The sequence below is a fragment of the Phalacrocorax aristotelis genome, chromosome 8, assembly GCF_949628215.1.
Source record: "Phalacrocorax aristotelis chromosome 8, bGulAri2.1, whole genome shotgun sequence".
NCBI classification, from domain to species: Eukaryota; Metazoa; Chordata; class Aves; order Suliformes; family Phalacrocoracidae; genus Phalacrocorax; species Phalacrocorax aristotelis.
In genome coordinates this window covers 34,440,333-34,452,592 of record NC_134283.1, presented here as the reverse complement: position 1 = coordinate 34,452,592, position 12,260 = coordinate 34,440,333, and the positions used below count along the sequence as shown (strand labels likewise).

The following is a 12,260-nucleotide window of genomic DNA, read 5'->3' as shown; positions in this document are numbered from 1 at the left end:
GTGAACTAACAAATACAACGTGCCTTTTTCACAATATGAGACACACTTTATAAAGATGTTTCAAGAACTACCCTGGAAAAATGGCAGCACATCTTTCATAACATTTTAAGAGTTAAAGTAGGAGAAGGCTGAAAGCAGAGCCCTCTGCATACAGTGCATGTCACCTCTCGCAGTGAGCCAGGAAACAGATGCAGAGGAAGCTGCATCCTAAAATCACAGCAGAAATCCCTTCTTACTGTGGTTAAAAAACCCCAGACATTCACACTCCAAGCAAATCCTTCTCCCCCGTTTTGAATTTACCTGCTATAACAAGTTTCCACATTTTTGCCCCTAGATGGGGCACATTCACTTGCAAGATTACCCATCCTATTGTAGTTGAAAATGTTTGAAGAGGAGCCAAGTTCTTGAGCCACAGAATATTGAAGAAAAAAAAAAAAAAAACCAACCCTCTTTGACTCAGCAGTTGTACACACAACACCCAACCGTTCCTTCTTAGAAACTAAGGCTGTTTTTTTCAGTTGGAGGTTTTTTCATGCTGACACGACTTGTCTTAAACTTTGCTGTTTGATCAGCAAAATTACTATGATATGAAGTTATAACTTGGGGACATACTGTGTCACTCAGCCCACTGTGACAGCAGCATCTTGCGCAGGTAATCTTTCTTTTTGACAGAAACCCCCTTTTTTAAGGATAATTTGCATTGATGAAAACACACAGAGGAAATCACTGGCTAAAAGATCAACATTTTAGGTGCAGCTGCTTCTGGAGGCTTTTCTGTTTGTACAGGCTGCTATGCCTTGAGATTTGTTGAGAAAACAAACAAAAAAAGGAAAGCCAGAAAAATATAGTTATACCACTCCTGTGTCATGTCTTGTATCATTTATGGATCTGAGCAAACCAGCTTTTATCAAAACTGTACTGGACCCATACCTTTCACGGTACTTTGTGATTTACAGACCAAGCCCTGAAGTTCCCATACTTAAGTTTTGTTTTACCATGTTAATTTTGTTTTGTACGCCTGATCTATTTAGCAAATGTCACAGGACTAAATTCTGGATCACAGTTCACAGAAACAAGTAGGTGTAGTTTGCTGCTAAAAAAATATCCAAACTTCAGTAGCCTTTAAATTTAGTCAGAGCAGCTAAACTTGCATCATTCTTTGACATCTTATTCTAAAATAAAAAACTTTTAAAGAATTAATTTTAAGTACAATGGGGTAACCTTACTAAGGAACTTCATCATTTATATCCTTGTCCAGCTGAACTAACATCAAGGTCAAAGCATATGCTATAAACACCAGATTGCTTAATCATAATCAGATAAGCAATATTTTAAAAATCTTCTGAAACAGCAGCTAGCTTGAAGGTCTGTCTTTTTAAAAAAAAAAAAAGGAAAAAAAAAAAAAGAAAAAACACAGTAGAGGAAACCTCTTGCCATTAAAAACTGCACAGTCTTATCCCAGGCTGAGAAACTGTTAATGACAAATTGTTAATATTACAACAGATTACCATAGATCTCATTCTTTCACTCATACTGGCAAAAACATCCCTAAGACTTTCAAGTCCTATTACGTACCACTCAAGAACTTTTAAGGTTTTATATATATTCATTAAGCCATAGAAGATAACTGTTGTGAGCAACGAGGCTTTATGACAGCACCACCTCCTCCCCAGCACACCACAACTGCTGAAGGCCAAGCCAGAGCTCCAGGGACGAGATGAGAGAGTGTTGGTCCTTGCCTCCAAAGAGACAGGGAGCTGCGCACAGGCAGCCCCGTCTTCTTCAGCCAGCTGATTCCCACTGGGCTTTACAAGGCTTTTGGTTAAGTGATCTTTAGAGAGGGCCAGGCTCTGCTACAACCTTCGAGATGTCATAAAGAGCAACAAACTCAAAGGCAGAGTGTGAAGGGGTGTCACGTTGGTTGGAGTTCAAAAGTGAAACGACAGCTGCCTGTGTTAACCAAAGGTGCAGTGAGTTTACAGCTATTTTAGGCAATGCAGAAAAACCCAAGTTATCTGACAGGAAGAGAGAAAAAGTGGTTAAATTACCCGCAGCCACCACAGCAAGGCCTATCTCACCAGCCAGATGGCAGCTCTTCACCAAGGCACTTGCTGCAGCATCCCTTAAGCAGCACAAAGCATGCACGAAATTAAACATCTGAACTACAAACCCTTCATAATTCTGCTGTTATAATTGAAAACCATTCCTCTGATCCTTCCTTGTGGCTTGGACCACAAAAGTTATTCAGCAGGAAGGGGCACTAAAAGAATGTCAAGCTTCTATAAGAAAACACAGAGAAAAAAAAAATTTCGTTTAAGGTTTCCCTGTTACCTAGGCAACAAGGGTCCTCACCAGCCAGTTACAGCATAGGAAGGATGCAGCCTCCTGTAAACAAGAGAAGGAAAAAAAGCAATGCAAACAGATGTTTGGCAGTTCAGGGAGGCAACCCTGTGCCCTCCCCTGCCAGCACTGCACTCCACCAGCAGGCAGGGTCCTCTGAGTTGTGTGAGGACAGCAGCCCCACTTAGACAGGTTTCCCCTTTCCTGCTTCCCCCTTCCTTCCCCATATGCTGCAGCTGGATGCTGCATCAGGCAAAGAGAGCAGGTTCAGATGCCAAAGTCTAGAGAATGAGTCAGTACTCTGACTTTTCACTGCTGGATCATACAAAGAAACCACGTAAAAGGGGCAGATTTCAGGAATAAAGCAGCAGAGGGGATGGCTGGCAGGTATGCAGGTCTAGGTGGTGGATTCTGTACTGGACATGAGAGACCAAGACATTATAAGAAGATTTTACAGCAATATTGATGAGAGGACAAATTAAGCTTATCAATACTCCACACACTTGAGTATTCTTTGTGTATTTAAATACTCCTCTAGATGTTGATGTGACTAAGAAATTTGGACACAAAACACCCTGGTAGCAACATGGAGAACTGCGCCTTTGAGGAAAGCCAATGGCAGAACCAAATAACAAGAAAACCCCCACACCCAAAACTTAATCCTCTCCAACTTCCTATCATACAGAATTAAGACGCCATGGCACATGATCTAAGCAGTGCTTTGAGATTCTTGTGCGATTCATCTAAGAACTTCCCAGTTAAAGACTTCAACTGTCAAGCAAGCTCTAGAGTCACTCAGTATCGATGCTGCCACACAGTTACAGCATTATCTTTATATACTTGATTCAAGTCAGACGGAACAGACGATACAATGCTAGAACTACAGCAGATAGGATTATTTTAATATTTCAAAAGTAGTATCAACTTGGAGAATGGAGAATTCCAAAAGGAGCTGCGAGACAGAGCTTCTTGGTGGTTGTTTACCCAGGTACAGCTTGAGAGTTTTGGGTGGAAAAATAAGCATACGTGATCATCAAGCATACAGAATTGAAACATTTTGAAATTAGTTGCCCTGCAGGCCATAAGCCTTTGTTTTACTGATATTATTAGGATGGAGATATTTCTCTGGATTAGTAAGGGAAAACATTTAAAAAAAGGACTGGTCGAGATACTGCTTAGGGGTAGAAGCAGTTCACAGTTTGGACTTACTTGTCCTTCCGCACATGAAAGGACAAGCAATTTAAGAGACCTAAATGGCACAAAGGTAAACTTTTGCAAAGGTCATTTAAATAAGGCATATATGACCACACTCATTCAAAAACATAAGATGTTTTAATACATTTTAATGGCATTTTGACATTTCTTTAAAGCTGCATACCATTCTCTTCAGAAAAAGCAGCAAACTTCTTGTCTTCTGTTCATGATGTGCCTTCTATTTCTTCAAGATTTTGAGCAGTTTTGAGGAGGATTGCTCAGAAACACCCAGAAGTTAAAAACTGAGCAGACTTTCATCTCTTCTTCCCTTCCCCCAGACACACTTGCTGCAGGAAGAAAAATTAAGACGACACAAAACAAAATCTAGCATTGCAATAAGACTAGCTACTTTAAGGAGCTTAAGTGTCTTTGTATCACACATTTGCCCAAGGAACAGCTGGTTCATTTGCTTTTCTTAGTGAAAAGCTCTATTCCAAGCCCAAGCTCAGCCTGGATTGCTGAATAAATTGGCAACAGTAGAGCTTTCACCGGTAGACTATTGGTTTGAATCCAATATACATCACTAATGCCTGAAACTCATTACAAACATCAAAAAACAAGTGGGTCTTCTTCTGGATACTGCAGTACAACAATTCCTAGAGAGCAATGACTGAGGCAGAAAAGCTGAACTATCTCCTCATCTTTATTAGTAGGTGTTTCCACGTCATAGCTGGGAAACCCAGAATCTTATAAGAAAAAAAAGTGTGTACTGACATCAACAGCATGCAAGAGTGGTGAAGGGTGACTTTGCTCAGTACACGAAAAGGATTGAGACAAACAAGTGAAAACATGCAGTGCTTTTGTTCCAGCTCACCTACAATCATCACAAACTGGGAGGAGTTAAAAGAAAAAAGCTCTTTCACATTAAACCCCATATAACTTAATAATGACTGAAATGGCTTAATGCTGCAGTTAACAGCTGTAGCTCTCCTATTTTCTGGAGGGCAATGCGTGGGAGTACTTGTGCAAGCTTGTGCCTTGCACCACATATGGAGAACAATAAACCAGCTATAATCATTAATGGTGTGGATGAAGCACTTGATAATAAACCACATATAAAAGCCCCCTCCCATGCTGCTTCTGCACTAAACTTCCATGGGCTATGCCAACTTAAACTACCATAAAGCTACTGTACAAAGGTACAGTATATTGTACCTTTGTAAAGGTACAAGCTTGTCTCCTAAGCCACAGCATAACTGCTTACACAAGCAGCTCTGCTCTCATCTTCAGCCCCCCTTTAGGATAAAGAACTTACTCCAGCTCCTTAAAGAATGGGTTTTGTAGATAATAAGTGTTAAGCATTTAATAATTCTCATTTCAAATTCACTGAAAAATAGCTTTTCCATTATGGCAACATTATTGGTCTGTCTCAGTTCCACAAAGGAGACTGACTCCCAGAGCCAGCAGAAGATCCCAGTGCTTCAGGAGCTGCTTGGTGAGAGAGGACCTGCTCACTCGCGCTTGCGGTAACCAGCACAAGACAGACTAGAATTATGCTTAGTGCATTACAACAAGGGAAAGGAGGAGAAAATTAAGACGCACTGCTCCTGTCTTTGTAATCCTCCCACCCTGTTCTTTGGCAGGAGAACTAGCCTGTAGCTGGTTCACTGAATCAGCTATTGCACTGCTTATGCTCATCTCCACACTTGGACGTTCTTCAAAAAACCTGGCTCAGCTGGGCCCCAAGATCACTGATTAAAAAAAATAAATATACATTCAGATGTCTGAAAAGGCTCTGCAAGGCAATAACCTGAGACACACTTACTTGCAGCTTAGAGTTGGAGCAGACAGCCTCTTGAGGTCCCTTCCAACCTGAATGATCTTAACTAGCTGCTCTTGCTGTAATACTTTGAAGAGCAGATATCAGTCGGAGGATTAGCCAAAGATCCCCTACGTGTATCTAATTCACTCTGCTTCAAACTAAGCACACCTTACCTTAGTGCAGGGCAGGTTTGTGAGCCAAGCTGGCAATCTCATGAGCAAACCATTCTTAAAACCAGTTTTGCAACTCACGCCTGCACACTGGCAGAGACAAGGAAAACTCAAACCTCTATCGCTGAATCAGCAGCACCCAGTACCTACCGAAACCAGAGGGCAGCAGCACTGCAGAGAGCAAAGCTTACACTCTAAAATAGCATTGCCTGAACACTCACCTGCCAAAGAAACCAAGATGCATCTGAGCAGTGATGTGAGACAAGGGGTTTGTGCACCTCCTTCTGCACTAACCTGCCTGCTAAAAGGGATGTGCCATCATCACCCAGTCTGAGGTATGTCTCATCTATGTGTTGTAACTGAAAGCCAATCTGCCCACGTGCCATTACTACCTATGTTTGTCAGAAACCTTTTGTTTTGGGTTGGATTTTGGGGAGGGGGAGCAGGGAAGGAGCAGGGGATGTTTATTTTGGAAAAAGCCTGGTACAGATATACACACTGATCCTCTCCCTTTACCATAGCAGAGCACCAACATCAGTTAATTCATTAGCACTAAATAGGCTGAAGGTAAGAGACTGTTAACAGAGTCGTCTGAAAAAACCAAAAATTTCTGCACTAGATAAGCAAGCCACTTTTCTTCAAACTTTAGCTGCAGTTAGTAGGTGTACATCCCTTACTGTTCCCGCTGTGCTGGAGGGGGAGAGCAGGGCAGGGAGAAGAGATGGGTTAGCTGCCATGGGATGAGGGACAGGTGGGGATGGAGAATGATTTGGGAAGGAGAATGCTTGTGGAAAAGTGGGACTCAGGGCCATGAACCAAGTCCCTCAAAAATCCTCTTAAAAATCCTCACTAATGCCAACAACAGCAGTAGCAATCCTGTCAGAAGAACTGGGATCTGCAGCCCCACCGTGCTTGTCTGCCAGAGAAAGAGGAGAAGCCAAAAAGGGAACCTATGCCAAGAAAGCTCAAAACTTGACAGTGGGGTAACTTCCAGAACAAAGCTAATTCTTCCTTAATACAGTTTCACTAGAGCAGAGACACCTACAGTCTATGCAGTTCATTGGTTTTTCATCTCCTCTGGTTGTGGCAGACAACTAAGTCACCCATCAGGCTGGTATTCACCTGTAATCCACAACCTGGCTAAGGACTGCCAGTTGCTAGACTAGGACTATGAATAACTTCTAATGCAAGAAGATGGTGAATTTTAACCACAACTGTGGGTTTAGAGGCTGGCTACTCAGTCACAATCACAGCATCCTTTAGAAGTTTCCCCTTCCCTTTCCATGCAGGCTTTTGCCATGATACAAATTCTAGAAGACAGATTAATCAGTGAGTATTTCTTTATCCAAATGAGGTTTGATAGAGGAAGTCAATTGTGCATTAATGCTCGATAGTTGTCATGTTACAATACCATATGTACTGCCACTTCCGTATCACTATGTAAAACTTGGATCTAACATTGCAAGAAGGTAACAGCTTCCAAGAAACATTACATCAGGGTTTAAAGATGACAAGTCTTTTTACTAATGAACTATTCATGTACTATTCTGCTTTGCCTGCCATTAAAATAGATAGATGCCTGTCTAGACAGGCTTCTTAGATAAAATTTAAACAAAAAAATCTAGTTGTTGGAAGAGCCTCTTCACTTATATTTGCTGTTTTCTATTATCCATCTTCTTGAAGGGAGAAAAAAAAAGCATGGTATCTCAGTCATCTGAGCATCATATCCCTCCATCAACAGCTAACATGGCAACCTATTAAATGACCAGGTTACCTGTTTAGCATGAGGATGCACAGAAGCAGAACTCAGATTTACAGAAGTTGTCACTGCCTTTACCATTGCTGAATTTTTATTTTAACTCGTCTGTTATCCCCTCCTGGTTTACAGGAACACCTAGCTCTCAGCATCCAAAATCCTACGACTAACATAGTTAAAATGGAAAACCAGATGGGAGGTTAAGAACAGCACTTTATAAAACTGATAGAGATTTTCCTTTTTCTTGCCAACTACAAAGGCTTACGCAATTTTTGCTTTCTTTGGAGGCCTTTTACAAAGCATTTCCTCTGCTGCCCTAAAACTGACTTTTAGAAGTCTCCTTTCGATGCAGAAGTCATGGGTTTTGACTAGGATGCTGCTGAAAGATCACCAGAAAACATAGCATTTTGGTTCTTGAGGTACAAATGCTTTATTCTTTCACAAAACAGGAGAAGAGAAGATACCATCTGGACTGAAGAAGTTGTGTTAAACCTAAACTAGCTCCCCTACGTTTACAGAAGGACTCCATCACTATAAACAGCAATGTGCTTTGTGAGCACTGTGTTCAGTGTGCAGAGAAAAGTCTTTGTCTGTTACTGTAGGACTTTCTGCATAATAACCACATACAAGACGTAACTATTCAGTCTCACTTTCCTAATATGACGAAGTACTTTGCTATTTCCAGTTAATTCTGGAAGAAAAGGTAACTGCTATGCTATTTGCCTTTTACTTGAAGCTGATTTTCTCTAGCAAAAAATCAGCAAGAAACTAGCTATCAACAACATGGACCGCTACATCATCCAGTAAATACACCAGAGCTTGCTGACTCTTTTCCAAATAAGAAAAAAGTCAAAGACAACTTCTCCTTTGCTTGGGACTAACCTTATTAGATACAATACACTTGTCCTTGACTCCTTGCCCTACCTTGGACCAACTCTTGTAACCACCCCAAGAAAAAAAGTATGTCCTTTTGCTTCTCAGGTGGAGAAGACACAGTCTGACCAAATTAATAAGTCCTGCCCTGTGCAGGGAGATTCAATCAGCAACTAGTGACTGCAGCAACTCGAGCTGCTCCGTCTCCATTGCATGACCAGTACCAGTGCGCTTAACCTTCAAACAATTCCCTGCCTCCCACTATGACCTCTCTGGGCAGCAAAATTATATTCGAAACCTAGTTTAATCTGAGCTAGAAGTAGATATGGGTGGAAATTCAGCTTGAGACAGCACTTACAGCTTCAGCTAATACAGCAGTGGAGACAACCTGTTAGACTGAACACAAAAGCAAATGTTGGCTTTTAAGGAGCACGGAGAAGTCCCACGTCAATTTGCAATGAGAAAATGTGGAAAATTACTTTCTGAGACTAAACAACAACTCTCCCCTCGACCTACCAATATGCAACTGGGGATGGATAGAAAGAAAGCATAGAATGAACAGACAAAAGTTTGCCCTGTACCATTTTTTTGGCTGCTCCCAAACTTGCCTGTATGCCTGTGTTGACATTCAAAGACCTATTAATGAGCATGGAAGTCATTCATCTGCATGCTCAGTCTCCAAGGAAAACCAGCAAAAATGTTAAAGGCTCCAAGGAGGTCAGGCAAACGCACACAATCCCACATTAGAGTACTTACATCCTAAAATAAAATAAAACAAAACACAAGACTGTTTAAAAAGGTGGGGGCAGAGGGAATTAAAGGAGGTTACAGGAAAGATTTGAAGCAACAGAAGGCTGTAGCATTGCTTTATCCCTTGTAATGTGCTCTCCAAGATGCTGTTCCTTCAAAGTTACCTTATTTATAGTAAAGAAAAAAAGGTATTGATTAAGCAGAAACATAGAAGATTGCATGTTAGTCAGAGCTGCATCACACCCTAAACATGCACCTAGCAGAGGCTTTGGGGATCTGCACAGACCGTGAGAGCCCAAACATGTTAAAAATTCAAGGCCTTACTGTAGCTATGACTTGCTTGATTGCTATGAAACAAATAAAGGCAGTTCTGAGATTTTGTTATTTCTGTATAATAACAGTCAAAGCATGCATGGAAGCATACACTTTATTTTATTGCAAGTTTGCTTTGCAGTAAGGCTATGAAACAAAAATTGCTTGTGCTTGCTCTGTGCCAGGATCTGTATTAGCCTTAGAAAAGTACCATAAAAAAAGCAAAGCCTGTTCCACTTCTCAGTGATAACTGTCAGCAAAAAGCAACTACTAGCTCTAGGTCTCAAACTCAGCCTCTTTCAAGTTATGATTTAGAAGTCCCTTATTGTTTTAACCCTTTCGAGCTGTAGTATCACAAGGCACACTAGTACTAAGGAAAAAAAAATCCTATAAATTATTATTTTCCCCCATATTGGCATATCTGGATTTCTCCAGGTGAAGCAAGTATCTATCACATGATTTTTGTTGTGCTCCAATATACTCTCACCAGCCTGCTAAGTCTGCTAAGTGCTGAAGACATTCAGGAGTTTTCTCCTCTATTTCCAGATGTAGATCTGTTGTTTAACACACTCTCTGAAGCCCTGTAATGACTTGAAGTTACCATCCCAAGGTATTTATTGAAAGAGATTGTGCAAGATTTTTAAGTATTAAAAACACCACCTTTTGGCTTGCCTGCGGGCTGCTGGTACTGCCTGAGCTCTCTGTAACACATCCCAGGTGGGACCCTCCTCAGCCATTATCTGGCCCTAGAAAGTTGCACTAGGGAGAAGTCTTCTGAGATTTGGACATTTCTGATCTTAAATATCTTGCCTTGGTCTTGGAAAAAAGATACCATCTTCCTGTTATTCAGATACCTGAAGACAGAACACAAAAGGATAACTAATGTCCTGGCCGCTGTCAGCTGAATATCATGGAGTAAGAACAGGGTGCATCCATGGGCAAGGAGCAAGTGAGACACCCAAGGTCTGGCTGAGCCCCTCATTTACTGAATGCGGACACCAGCTCCTTCAGGAACACCAATTTTGGGGCAAAATGCTCTACGTCAATTAAGGAAGCAAGCAATACCACCTCTGAATATCACCTTTTCACATAGAAGGAAGCATCTAGGGGACTCTCGTTGGCTCACACTAAAATTTTCCTGAGTAATTCATTTTAAACACTTCATATTTCTTTTTCTCATTTTACTAGCAGACAGCAAGGCAGATGAAGCAGATAGAGTGGTGAAACTGGGTAAGTGGCTGATAAGAGAGTAAACATCCACTGCTGTGGAGTATCTAATAAACTAGACATGTCCTGACCGCAATCAGATACCAAAGGAATATTATTCACTTAAGATGGACATACTCCTGTCTGGAAAATTTGCAACATGCAGATGAACAAGCAGTCTGCAGCTTCTTAGAAGAAGTTGAGATGTTCTTTCCCCATGAGTCTGGATTTATTTTGAGCATTTAATGGCCATCATGTAGAGTAAGTCTTGGTTTGGTTTTCTTTTTTATCCTTTTTCCTTAAAGGAGACAGCTGCACTTTCCTGGTCACACATTAATGGTTAAAAAAAATGCAGCTGAAAACAGTGTTGTACAGTTGTCCTCACTGCAGCAGAAAAGGCACATTGAAACCAAAGGTAGGAAACAGACAGGCATATGCTACCAGAGAAAGAGACTTGAGAAGAGTCCAGGCAATTATGTTGATGAAGCTCCTCAAAATACCTTTCAAAATAACAAGAGCAGAAGTTAAAAATGGCTATATCCTACATTTGTTTTCCTTAAGTATAAGTGGCTTTTTTATTTGAAGAGTTGATAGTTTCTAACCTGCACTTAGATATATAAATATTTCAGCCAGCCACAACTGCTTTACATCTTGATGATTTGATTCAACACTCCATTTGAAGAAACCACGGAAATCCAGTATTCCTCAGAAAGGATGTTGTGTATCTATTTTTAAAATATTAATCACAGCAGAAATGATGGAAAGCATCATCTGAATTATAGCTCTGGACTGAAGAGGCTTTTGAGAAAACAGACTCAGTTTCAAGGTTAGGAGTCTGGTGAAGCGAAACAGCGTAACATGCCCTTCACTAGCACCAACATGCTGCACCTGAGATGGCAGAGAGAGCTTGCAGCATTCCTATGGAAAACACCTGACAAAAAACCAGCAGCTGCAGAATCACACATGTCCCAGTGCCACAAGCACTAATGAAGGCTACAGTAGGAAAATTAAGCAGTTTCCAAAGAGGGATGGGTCTCCTCACTGTCTTCCACAGTAGCCCTTTGCTTTAAAGCAAGACAAGGTACATTTTACATTGTGAATACATACATTTACTCCTCAGTGTCTGGGTACTGGCCCACACATGTCAGCTTTAAGCTAATATGAGGAAAGAGTAAGAGATACCACATAATGATCTGGAATTTTGAAGAGGACAGAAAAAAAATTAAAACAACAAAGGGGTGCACCATTAGAATAAAAGCACCTCCAGTAGTGATACACTAACCCAGTTCCAACAATTATCTTTAATTGCCTCATTAATTAGCTACTGCCATTTCCCCTCATTCTTTACTCACAAAACTCTGTGCTCAGTGCAGAAAGAACATGAATATTGGCCAAACATTAGCCTGGCTGTTATTTGCTTCCTTGAGAACAAAAGGAACACCAACCCTGTGGAGCAGCACCTGGTAGGCGCTGCAGACACAGCCTTCTCACATGGAATTTGTCAATTACAAAATAATTTATTGGCATTTCTCTAATTTTCAGTCAGGGAATCTCTTGAACTGCTCACTTTCAAAAGAAGCATTTCTCTAATGAAGCAAAATACCATACAAACACACTGTTATAATTCAGCCTAACAATGGATGATACTCCAAGAATCTCTACCTCTCACTTCTTCTAACCACATCCCAGTGGAGCACAGTGCTCTCAGGACACAGGGGCTACACCCCAGTGCTTTTCAGAAACCTGGAGTCACACCCATCCCACAACTTGCCAGCAGAGGGGATAGAAATAACCCATTTGATGGTGCTGTTAAGAATCACTTTATTACATGGTAGAC

At 41.1% G+C, this 12,260-nt stretch overlaps 1 protein-coding gene across 1 annotated transcript in view; it reads right to left on the bottom strand.

Annotated features, from left to right (window-relative positions):
* UBTD2 (ubiquitin domain containing 2) overlaps nt 1-12,260 on the bottom strand; it is a 55,185-nt gene that overhangs the window by 3,275 nt on the left and 39,650 nt on the right. The gene's annotated exons all lie outside the window — the stretch shown is intronic.